Below are 11,550 nucleotides of genomic sequence, written 5' to 3' on the forward strand. Positions count from 1 at the left end.
AAAAACATCAGCGCATCCACACTGGGGAGAGGCCCTACGAGTGTCCTGAGTGTGGGAAGAGCTTCTCACAGAGCTCTCACTTGACCCGACACCAACGGAGGCTCCACTAAGGGAAGCCCTGTGAGTGCCCCGAGTGTGGGAAGAGCTTCGTGCTCTGCTCCAGCTCCATCCCCCATGGGAGGATCGGTGTTGGATGGTTGAAAAAAACACAAAAACACAAAAACCAACCAACCAAACAAAAAACCCCAAACCCAAACAAACACACAAACAAACAAAAAAAACCCCCAAAAACAAAACAAAAACAAAAACCCACTGAAATAGTGATAAGCACAGAAGCAATATAAAAACACCAAAATCAAACAAAAAGAATAGTCAACTTTGAAATAAAGAATGGTGAAAAGTCATGAACTAACATTTCGCTTTTTTTAAACTATGGAGAAAAAACTCTTGTTTCCTCTAAAACATGTAAAAATATTTTGAAGTGAATATGACTGTTCTAACTGTACATATAAAGAAAAGCATTAATATTAAACAAATGTAAAAATTACAGTAATCTTCTAGGTTTTAGTAATAGAAAACCCCTGCTCTCCCCCCCAAAAAAAGAAAAAGGAAAAAACTCTATTTTAAAAAATAAAGTAAGGTTTTTTTCAACTGTTATAATCATTAAACTGTGCATCAGAAGTCAATATAGTCCTCAATAACAGTTATGAGAAAAACTCTTAGTCTGCATAAAGGATTTTTAGATAGTAATCAGATTTCCATTCTCCTGGGAAGCTAATCACTGTAACATCAAAACAAAAAGAATCCGTTTTCTTATGAAGAAATCTCCATAGGCTGAAAAAAAGTCTCCTCTTTCAAGTAAATGAGTAAAAAACTATTTTAGAGATGGTAGACTGAGTTGTTTTTGTACGTGTTTAGTATTAAAAAAAATGTATGGAAGAAAAAGCAGTAGCCTAAAGTTTTCTTCTAAGGGTTTTTTTCATATAGTTTCTAGTAATAAAATTTATCTTTATACCTTTTAAAGTAAAACCTGTTTTTTGTCTACTTCTTAATCCTCTCTCACAACAAAAAAATTCATATTAATAAACCAAAACTACTACATTTAACCTCAGTGATTCCAGGATTTTGATTTCCTATTACTCTAGGGTGTCTTCTGCAGCCAAATGGTGATGGACTGGGGCAAAGACCAAGATTTTGGAGACAGTGGGGAGGAAACTCCTCCAAAAATGTTCTTCCCTCCCTCCCTCCCTCCCTCCCTCCCAAGCACATGGATCCTCAGCTCACACAGACACAGAAATTCTTTTATTTTGGCCTGGATTTGCTTTTCATTTCTCTTCATCCCTTTAAAACATCCAACACGGGGTAAAAATAAAGACACTGAACTGAGACATGGGTGGGGACATGGGGGGACAATGACATGGGGGGACACAGACATGGAGAGTGACATGGGGACACATGGACATGGAGGGGGACGTGGCCATTCGTGGGGACATGGGGGGACACAGGCATGGATGGAGATGTGGGGGACAGTGACAGGGATGGAAACATGGTGGGGACACAGCCATGGGTGAGGACATGGTGGGACATGGCCAGTGACATGTGGGGACACGGCCACGGCCGGTGCCATGGGGGGAACTTGCAGGGGCTGTGGGGGATGCTGGCTTGGAGGGAGTTGAGGGTTCCTGGCAGGGACTTGGGGCTCGCTGAGGCCTTTGGGGACCCCAGGCCGAGCGGCTCCGGCTGCGCTGGGAGACCCTGGCGGAGGTTCTGGGGCAGCTGCTCAAGGACCCCCTGCCCTGGAGCCCCAGCCGGGCATTGGGCTCCTGGAAGGGAATGAACGTCCTTGTCCCCAGCAGGACAGATTTCTTATTTCTTGCAGGTGCAAATGGTTCTCTTACCAGAATAGCTTGTTGTGTTAATTGATTTCCTGCTTAAGATTGTTTTCACATGGGAATAAGCAAGTTACTTAGCTGCACATAGAAGAAGTGACAGGCTAGCTATTAATTAGCAGAGAGCAAGACCTGATTTTATGAAGCCTTTTATAATTTGTCTACCTGACTGCAACATCTCACCCTTTTTCGTTAATTCAAGAAAGGTTCATATGTTCTGATGATAAAATAGCTCTCTCTTGTGAGGGTGTTATCTCATTAAGGTTATTACTGGTTATCTCTTAGATATGGGATAAGATACATAAAAGACCGATTACAATCAACAAAACTTAGCAAAATCTATCATGTCATTGTCACAGGGTTTCACAGCACGAGAAAACAAAAGAATAATGTCCAATGTCTCCTAAGCAAATGAGAATAAATGACCATTGTTTTAAAGTCCAAATAGTCCATTAGCTGGAAATGTTGATTTTTGACATTACTGAATGTGCTCTTGGATCCCAGAACAGGGAATAACTGAGGAAGGGTAGTAGGAACACTATACCATGATGTTGGCCTAAGGCTTTCCTTGGCAATTTGCCTGTAAATTTCCAGACACAGCCATGTCTTGGCAGTCCTGCTTCTGGTTTTGTTCTGGCCACGAAGGCTGCATGGTGATTAGGTTCTTCTTCTTCTCACTGGGCTTCATTTTCTTGGAGGCAACTGATGTTTGGCTGAATGAACAGGTGACTACTTTGAAGTTGTTGATGATAAAAACACATGCATACCTTCTCCTTAAATTAATGAATTAATTAGGCTTTGTCATTGTACCTTCAATTGAAGAGCCTTACATTAAAATATTTTACCTTTTTTTGGTATAAATATGGCAAAAAAAATCTTTATAAATACGTAAATATTTAGGAGTTAATTCCCCCTTCCTTGTTTTAAAAACAGCATGCATGACTCTTCCCATGAACATGAAGGGAAGTTCAAAACAAAACAATACATGTAGTAAAAGCAAAACTTACAGTAATCGGGAATAATTCTGCTACAACAAACCAAAACATTTCCGATAACAGATATAATTAAAAACACTTGTGAAATTAGATTATTACCAAACATTAAAACATTGTACCATCATCCCAGTGTTTGCAACAGCTGATAAACCTCAAATCAGTGAAGAACTGGATAAGCGTCTGTTGGGGGTTGGTTTTTCCTTTCCTCTCTGCCTGTGGAATTTTTTTCCCATTGACATGCTAAGAAGCACTGATGGTTAGGTCCCAGCACCAGGGAGGGCATCTCTAGTTTTTTGGGAATTTCTCTCGGAGGGTGGGGGGAGGGAAAGGGGGAACACGGTGAGATTGGAAGCAGGTAAAGGAGGGTGGGGGGCAGTTGCTGGCTCTCGCTCGCTTTTGGCTCTCGGAGCAGAAAGGTCATTGCTACCCCCCCACCATCCCAACGCCGGGAGCTGCCTCTCTGTTTTGGACCCCGCAGCCCTGCTTGGACGCCCTCCTGCTTCAGCTTGCTGTTTTCCCAGCATCCTGCCTCTCCTCCATCCCTTCCCATCTGGGACACAGCTGCCATCACCCCCAGCCCCTGCAGGTGCCGGGATCGTCACATCTGCCCCGTCCACCGGGAATCTGCCAGCGCTCACTGCCAGCGGTGACGGTGACTGCAGCACAGGGGAAAAGTGCCTGAGGCCCAGAAGGACTGGAACTGGGTTCCTGTTCTGCTTCTTGTTAATTCCAGAGTTGTTCTTCTGTTTGCCTTCTTAGATATACTAGTAAAGAACTGTCATTCCTGTCCCCAAAACTTTGCCTGAGAGCCCCTTAATTTCAAAATTATACTAATTCAGAGGGAGGGATTTGCTTTCTCTATTTCAAGGGAAGGCCCTGCTTTCCCTAGCACACACCTGTCTTTTATTCAAACCAGGAGTGATTTTGGCACCCAACGGTATCACCTGTGGGCATTGAGTGGAAAGGCTGGAAAAGCAATAACAGTTCTTGAGTGACCTGATTTTGTGTTTTAGGTGGCACCATGTTGTCCAGCTTACCCTGGTTTGGGCTGCACGTGGTCACTGCTACATCTCTCCCATTTGCAGGCCCTTATTTGAACAGGGGTCCTATCACTAAGGCTACTGTGACTATTATCCAGTTCATTTTGTGGGTTGATAAGGTGAGGAGTTCATGTGTTTTTAACTTTCTCTGGAAGATGGCAACGTGGATTCAGAGCTATCACACTCTAACTGTGTGGTTTTGGGATTACTTCAATAATGGTACTTACTGTGAGGAAGTAACAGAAGGGGAAATTTTCTCCCAACCCTTCATCCAGTCCACCATTTAGGTCCACCCCACCAGTTTTCAAAGGCTTCAAAGGGTTCAAATCTTCTCTAAATGTTAATGCTATACTACAGTGGCTGGTGTTGCTGATATGCCTATTAAACCTGTTCTATTTAACATTCAGAGATAAGGGGAGATTGATTTGGATAACAACCCTGATACCTACCCCAGGAAATCGGGATGCTGCTGCAGAGACTGACCCTGCCCCACAGCCCACTTCAGAAATGAAACACCCGGATTGGGTGGGTGTTTTAGTGAAGGAGATGTGTGAGATGAGCCAGATGCTGAAGGAGTACCTTTCCCCAGCTGGTGAGAAACCCTCCCCCTGCCTTCAAGAGGGAGACTCTGATGGTGCAGCAGTGGAACCCACAGACATTACATCTGTCCAGGTTCCAGCTGAACTGCAAGGGCACTCACAGAGAGCAATAGTCAGCCCTGTGGAAACAAAGAAGTCTAAGATGAAAACAAGGCACCTAGAAAATAAGGATAAGAAAGGAGGGTCATCACAACCAGCAGGGGAGCCAGAGGCTGAGATCATCACCAAGTCCCTGTCGTACAAAAGTCTCCATACTCTGCAAAAAGACATTGAGTGACGAGGCCGTGAGGCTTTTACCACCTGGTTACTGCAGGTGTGAGACCTTATGGGTCCAGGTGTGCAACTGGATGGTCCTGAGGCAAGGAATTTGGGACCCTTGACCCAGGACTCAGGTGTGAATCAGGTATTTGTAAGGCAGCCAGGCCTCCTTTCCCTCTGGGAGTGGCTTTTAATGAGTGTGAGAGAGAGGTTTGTCCACAGAGAGAGAATGCAGGAGCACCACCATAGAATGTGCTGGAAGACCCTTGAGGAAGGGATCCAAGAGCTGAGAGAAGTGGCAGTGCTGGAGGTGCTCTTTGGGAGGGATGGACAGCATGACAATGACCCTGACAAGGTCAGGTGCACAGGGCAGATGTTGTGGAATCTGGCAAACCCGGGGCCATCTCAATACACCACCTTCATTGCAACAATTAATGCTGATAATAACAGAGACAGTGGGTTCTGTTGCCAAATAGCAACAAGCTTAGAAATTTTGAGAGTATGATCAATGGCCCCATGCAGGTTCATGTCTCTGCTGTAACTGTGAGCCTCCAAGAGGAGATGAGGGAGATGAGGGAGGAGGTGAGGAAGAACAGTTCCCAAGCAGCACCAGTGCTGTCATATCACGAGTTCCTGGAACATATTTTCAAGCCCTTCCAGCTGTTTCTGTCTTGCATCACAAAATTTGGCATGTGTTTTGACCTTTTAAAGGACTTGTTGCATGCATTAACATCCAAGGGGTTGCTTTCATCGTGCCCCATCCATCCCACACGGCAGCTCTTGCCATGGCCTGGAGGAAGCAGGAGACAGCAAGGATCAGCTGGAAGGCGCTGGCCACGAATGTCCCTCCCGCAGGCCCCTGGAAGGTCTCTGTGCTCTGCCCACGCCGCCCCTCGTGCGCGCAGGGAGCAGAGCCCTCCCAGCCGGGGCAGGATTCCTAATGGTTGCTGGTGTTTTTTTCTAGGGAGACTTCCTGCTCAATGCAGGCTTCCCCTCAGGATGCCTGATGGTCTCTGGTGGTTTCAGTGGGGACAGCTCCTGCTCAATGCAGGCTTCCCCTTGGGATCCCTCATGGCAGCTGTTGCTGAGGTTGCTGCATGGTTGCAGGCCTGAGCTGTCGCCTGTCCCCAGCCCCTGCCCGCTGAGGGCCTGCTCTTCCTGCTTGCTGGGCATGGGGCTGGCTGCTTTGGAGTTGGGATTCACCTTTTCCTTCTCCATGTGCAACTGTCTGGAGCACAGAGATCCCAGGAGCTGCTTCCTCCTGAGCCAGTGGCACTCCTGGCCCTGGGCAGCGCAGGGCCCTGTGCCCCGTATATACCCCTGCAGGGCGGGGCTGTGCCATGTCACCAGGACAACAGAATGGCCAACAGCACCCAGGAACCCGATAGAACGGCCCTGTGTCACAAAGGGCCCAGCCCAGCACCCCTTCAGCAGCCCAAGCCCCTGGAAGTGGCATGGAGCAGCAGCCAGCCTGGAGGGCTTCTAGCCCCTTGTTCTGATCCACTGATGAAAATGATCAGAAATGGCTCTGCCTCAGGGTGCAAATGAAAGCATGTGCCAAAGTCAATAGTATGGATTTTATTGAAGAGTAAATGAGAGGCAGAGAGAATGACAAAGAGAGAAAAATAGAAATTGAATAGAGATGGGGGGAGGGAAAGAGAGTGACAGAGACAGATAAAGTAGAAAACCTCACCACTCTGTGGATCCCAGTGGCTTCCTGTGGATGCTCTACATCTCTGTCTTCTTGGTGCTCAGAGTCCCCCACAAACACGGAGTTCAGGGGGTCCATACACACTTGGGGCAGGTGGGAAGGCCCAGGTTCCTCCCCTGGCAGGGACAAGTCTGACACAGGCTCTGGCAGCAGCCTCTGGCTCTGCTGCATCCCTTTGCATCAGGAGCAGTGCTCTGCTGCAAGGCCTCAGCAGTGAGTCTGGGCAGCGCTTTGGGGCTCTTGGATGGATTCTGGCACCTCCTCAGCTGCCCCTCACGGCAATGTGCCGTGGATGTGGCCTTCCCGGGCTGGGGATTTTCCAGCGGAGCCAGTTTGTGTGAGGGAGGATGGGTGTTCAGTGCCTGTGGGCAGAGGTTCCCCCACAGCCCCAGAACTCTCCTCCTCCCTGGCTGGCTGTGGGCAGTGTGTGCAAACGTGGCCTCAGCAGATGAGCCTGTGGGCTACGGCCTCCCCCAGCCCCAGCCTGGCCCAAGCTGATTTTCAGGACAGCTGCTGGCTTTGCCTTGCTTTGGATACATTCTCCTGCCTCAGTCTTGTGTCCTTGTCCCTAGACCAGAGGCAATTGATTAATGGTGTCACCTTGATGGTACCTCAGGTGCTGTTAGGCCGCTCAAGTCCCAGGCCAAAGCTGCAGTCAGGTGAAGGAGGGCTGGGCTGGGGTGGTCTCAGCCTCTTTATTCAGTTTCGCCATAATGTGCAAATCTCCTTCCTGGCAGCGTTTAAGCCATTCCCCATAACATTTCAGTGTGTGACACCGCTGCTGTGCCCAGAGCCCTGTGAGGCCCAGTGGCCCAGGACAGACCCCCCTGAGCCCCACAGTGCCAGGCCTTGCTTTGCAGGCTGGGCTGTGCGGGGCCAGAGGAATTGGCCGGATGGACGCAGGCAGGGAGTTGTGGTCAGCGGCTCCATGGGCGGCTGCAGGCCGGGGATGAGGGGTGTCCCTCAGGGAGGGCTCTGCCTCGGCCCCGGGGGGGCCCAATGCGAGGGCGAGGGGCTGGGGGGGCCATGGGGGCGTTCGATCAATGGGGAGGGCCCGGGGAGTGCTGAGAAGGGGGTGGTGAGTGGGGGGGAGGGAGGGGTCCCATGGATTTGGGGGGAGTCTTGATGAGTGTGGGGGGAGTCCCATGGATTTTGGGGTCCTGGTGATGGGGGGGCGCGGTGAGTGGGGGGGGTCCCATGGATGGGGGAGGGGCGGTGAGTGGGGGGGGGTCCTGGCCCACTGTGGTGGTCCCAAGTATCCGGAGGGGTCCCAGCGCTTTGGGGGGTGTTATGAATGGTTTTCTATTTTTCCAATTAAACAAACAGCAACGATTAAAAGTAACAACAAATTTTTAATAGTAACAATTATAAATGAATACAATCAAAAGTATTAAAGATGATTACAAAAATTATTGAAACTGAATACCATCCAAGTAAAGTATTACAGTTGTATAATTTGGGATGGATAAAATTTGAGAGTAAGTGTTTTAGTATAATTGAGGTTCGTATAAAGCATAAGCAAAACCGACCGGGGGTACGGGGAGGGGCCTGCCCTTCCTCTCGTACCAAAGCATTTGGGCTAACAATCCCACTTATATACTATAGGCTACAAAAGTTTCTAGAAAGCTCCTCCTAGTTTCTATTCCTAAAATCTACGTAACTATACTGCACGGTGCATGCTCTACTAATGGGTTAGGGGGTCTCTTATCCTTTTGAGGGTCTTATTTCCGGTGAAGGCCCATCATCATCATCAGTGACCGAGGTGTGACCTGCAGGTAGCGCAGGCGCCCTGTGTGACTGAGCAGATGTTTTCCATAACATGACTTTAATTAAGTCCCATGCTTGTGATCATTCAATTTTTGACAGCTTCAAGGTTGAAGCTGTATTTCTAGATGCCGCTTATCAGACCTTCGTCCTTCGACTATTCTTATCTGACTTTCTTCTAACCTCCTTCTTCGACTCCCAACATCTGGGAGATGTCTTTTATCCTGTCTCACCCATCTCCCCCTTCTCACTCTGTAACAATTGTCTTCTATTGATCTAAATACAATTTTGTTAATATAGTTACAACTTAATTAGCACGAATCACATTTATCACAGGGGTGTCCCTCAGGGAGGGCTCTGCCTCGGCCCCGGGGGAGCCCAATGCGAGGGCGAGGGGCTGGGGGGGGCCATGGGGGCGTTCGATCAATGGGGAGGGCCCGGGGAGTGCTGAGAAGGGGGTGGTGAGTGGGGGGGAGGGAGGGGTCCCATGGATTTGGGGGGAGTCTTGATGAGTGTGGGGGGAGTCCCATGGATTTTGGGGTCCTGGTGACGGGGGGGGGTCCCATGGATGGGGGAGGGGCGGTGAGTGAGAGGGGGTCCTGCCGCCCTGGGGTGGTCCCAAGTATCCGGGGGAGTCCCAGCGCTTTGGGGGGATTGAATGGGGGGGCAGTGAATAGGGGGAGCCCCGGTAAATTGGGGGGGTCCCTGGTGATAACCGGAGGGGGTGGGAAAGGAGCGAGCCCCAAGGGACTCCCCCCGGTGCTGGGGACACCCCGGTGCCGCCCCAGCGCACGGCCCCCCCCATTCCCGCTCCTGTTCCCGGGGGAAGTCAAAGGGGAGGGGCGGAATCCCCGGGATGGGCAGGGGGGGCACAAAGGGGGGTCCGGGCCCTGTGCACCGGAGGGTGGTCGGTACACGAGGGGGGGGTCCAGTCCCAGTGCCCGAGGGGGCGTCCCGGTGCCCGGTGATTCGTGAGGGGGTGTCCGGTGATTCCTGGGGAGGTCTCCGGTGGTCCTGGTGCATGACGGGGGGGTCCCGGTGACTCATGGAGGGGTCTCCGGTGATCTCGGTGCCCGAGGCTGGCGATGTTTGAGGGGGGTCCGGCGGTCCCGGTGCACGATGAGGGGGTGTCACTGCTCGATGCGGGGGGAGTCCCGGTGCACGGTGACGGTGCTGATTGATGGGGGAGGTCCTCTGGTGGTCCCGGTGCCCGGTGATTGATGGAGGGGGTCTCCGGCGATTCCTCGGGAAAGGGGGGGCGGTCCGGTGATGCCGGTGCACGAGGAGGGGAGAGAGGAAACTCGAGGGTCCTGAGGGGGTCCCGGTGCATGAGGACGGTTAAATTCGGGGGTCCTGGTGCTCGGAGGGGGGGTCGGTTCCTGGTGTGTGACACAGAGAGAGACTCCGGTGACACTGGGGACCCTGGCACGGGGCTGGTGACACTCAGGGGCTCCGGGTGGCACAGAGACTCTCCCCAAATTCTCTGGAACGAGGTCCTGGTGGCACGAGGGGCTCTCGGTGATACGAGGAGCTGGTGGCACTCCAGGGGCTCCTGGTGGCACAAGGAGCTGGGGGTACTTGAGGGGCTCTTGGTGACACAGGGTTCTCAGTGTCACTCGCAGGGCTCTCGGTAATACGAGAAGACCCCTCGTTCCTCCTGGTGGCACTCGAGGAGCTCTTGGTGACACTGGCGGGGCTCTCAGTGACACGAGGAGCCCCCAGAATCCTCTGGGTGACAGAAAAAGCTCCCCAAACTGGTCTGGATGACATGAGGAGACGGTGGCACGAGAGGAGCCCTTTGCAGGAGTATCAGTCGCACGAGGACCCCCAAAATTCCTTGAGCGAACCCCCCCCGAAATCCTCGCGCGGGACCCCCCACCCAGCTCGAGCCCAATCCCCCTCCTCCTACTCCTCGCCCCGGGGGTCTCCGGGTGATCCCGCCCCAGGTCCTCCCCTTTCCCCCTTTTCCCCCAGGACTGGGAAGGTCGGAGGGACTGAAGGGGGGGTGCAGGTGCGGGTTTTTTCGGGGGGGTCCCGGCGGCCCCCGGGGCGGGGTCAGTGCTCAGCAGCGGGGCCGCGCCGCTCGCACCCGTTGGCCGAGATCGGGGGGGGGCGGGGGCGGCCCGGGGCCCCCCCCCGGGACCCCAAATCACACCCGGGTCTGCTGCTTTAGTCTTGTGCTCCCAGCGCTGATTTTTCTCCTTATTCAGTCTTTTGGCGTATTTTTATGCTAAAGTTTAATAAACCTATGAGACTTTAAAAAACCCCCAAAACAACAGCGTCGTTTGTCATAAGACCTGTATTATATTTTGTTAAGGTTTCATAAACCATTAAAATTTTAAAAAGTGAGCGTCGTTTCTGCACTGCCGGGGTAGGAGGTGCAGCTGGAAGGAGGGATGGGTGGCGGAAAGCTGGTTTAAAGGGTCTTCATTTATTCTCATTACACTGCTCTGAGTTTTTCGAGTTTTCTACCAGAAATCTTTCCCCTCCCCCACTCGTCCCCATGAATTTGGGACAGTTTTTCCTTTTTGTGGGGGAAATCAAAGCCATGCACTGATGCTCCTAATTAGGGATAGGAGAAGTGAGGCTCCAGGGCTTCCCGCTGAGCCGGAGGCAGCGAACACGCAGGGCTGGGAAAGGCGTGCCGGGAGCTGCGGAGAACTTTGTTTGTGTTTCCAGGCCAATGGCGGCTCGGGCCCGGGCCCGTTCCAGGGCTGTTCCTCATCTCCGCCTTTGCCCTCGCACAGCCCGGGGGGCCGTGAGAGCGCGGGCCGAGGCTGGGCCGTGTGCAGAGCCCGGCCCTCGCTGCCATTGGCTGATTGTGGCAATGTCACTCCTGGTTGTCGCGCGCTGATTGGGCAGAGCGGCAAAGGCGCCATTGTGGCAGCGTCTGTGCGGGCCCGGCAGCGGCGGCAGCGGCCGGAGCCCGGGGAGGCGGCGGCGGAGCTCGGAGGCGGCCCCAGCGCAGGTGGGAGCCGCGCTCGGTTGTGCGGGGGCTCGGGGCTCGCTGCGGGCCGAGGGGGCGGCAGGGGGCTCTGGCGGGTTGGTTGTGCCGGTGCCGGCCCGTGTTGGCGCTGGGCTGAGGGCGCTGCGGGAGCGGCTGCCCGCGGTCTCCTTCCCGCTGGGGCCTCGGCAGGAGCCGGTGCCGGAGCAGCGCTGGCTCGTCCCGGTTGCTGTGGGTGGCACAGAGGTGTCTGCCCTGTGCCCGGGGCTGTGCGGGAAAATTCCCGTGGCCAGAGGTTTGTGTATCCAAAGGAGACGGAGGACTCCTGTAGAAGTGACTTTATTCGTGAA

This window comes from Sturnus vulgaris, unplaced genomic scaffold (assembly GCF_052056855.1).
Source record: "Sturnus vulgaris isolate bStuVul1 unplaced genomic scaffold, bStuVul1.hap1 Scaffold_194, whole genome shotgun sequence".
Lineage (NCBI taxonomy): Eukaryota > Metazoa > Chordata > Aves > Passeriformes > Sturnidae > Sturnus > Sturnus vulgaris.